Here is a 1,135-nt window from a genome sequence, read left to right on the forward strand (position 1 = left end):
CTTCTCAGGACCAGGCTGCCCTGCCAAGGCAGGAGCACGTATCTCCTTGTCAGGCAGCATGGATGTGGTAGGGCTTGGAGATGCTGGTACCAAAAAACGTTGCTTGGGAGGCCCCTGCTTTGCATCGCTATAGAGTCCTGGTCCCTACCAGCTTTGTAGCAACCGTGCACCCACCTTAGGGAGCAGGGACTTAGTTCCACTTCAGCAAGACAGAAAATAGGCGAGAAGGCAGGCACAACCCTGGCGCTCTTGGATAAAAGAACATTAATGCCGTTAATATCCAGCAATCAGAATTTCTTAGAGCGAGAACAGTGCTGCATCCCCTTCCCTCCTGCTCATCCCCTGCTTGTTTAATGAAAATCAGAGACAGCCATTAAAGAGCTGCTTAGCATTTCAATACGTTTAATATCCTCACTGATAAGGGAACGATGGATATTACCAAAAGGCCTTTCTTAAACTCTCCCCTTCTGCAACTGGTGCTCCTGGCTTGTGTTTGTCTCAATTCCAATTCCGAACCATCTCCTTCGATGAGGGAAAATTATGGTAAGATTATTTTTTTTAATATAAAGCATATTAATGCACAGCATTTCTGATAATGACAAGGAAGAAAGGCATGCCAGGCCTCCCCAGCCTTGACCTGAATTAATTGGGTGCTGATTGGTCAGCTGGCCAAGGGCCTCCCACAGTCGTACCTCGTCACGACTGATGCCAAGGGCCGACCCTCTCTGCTGGCACTAATGGAAGAACCTGGGCACCCACCTGTGGGGATGGGGAGGGAAGCAGCACCCTCCGCCAGGCCATGGCAAGGGGCCGCGTGGGATACTCAGCCATGGCATCTTGTGAGAGATGCTGTCTCGATGGCCAGGTGGAGATGGGGATACTGGTGAGCCCCAGGGAGTGTCGGGGCAGGCGGGGAAGGCACCACTCCCTGCTTTCACATTGCTGAAAAGGAGGCCCAATGCATTAGGAACAGGAAAACCTCAGGACACTGGAGAGGGAAACGAGCCATGTGCCAGCTGCTCCCAGAGGCAGGGAGGAGGGGAGACACAGTCCCTGTGATCATAGAATCATAGAATCATAGAATGTTTTGGGTTGGAGGGGACCACTAGAGGTCATCGAGTCCCACCCCCCTGCA

Source organism: Egretta garzetta, unplaced genomic scaffold (genome assembly GCF_000687185.1).
Source record: "Egretta garzetta isolate BGI_Z169 unplaced genomic scaffold, ASM68718v1 scaffold108, whole genome shotgun sequence".
Lineage (NCBI taxonomy): Eukaryota > Metazoa > Chordata > Aves > Pelecaniformes > Ardeidae > Egretta > Egretta garzetta.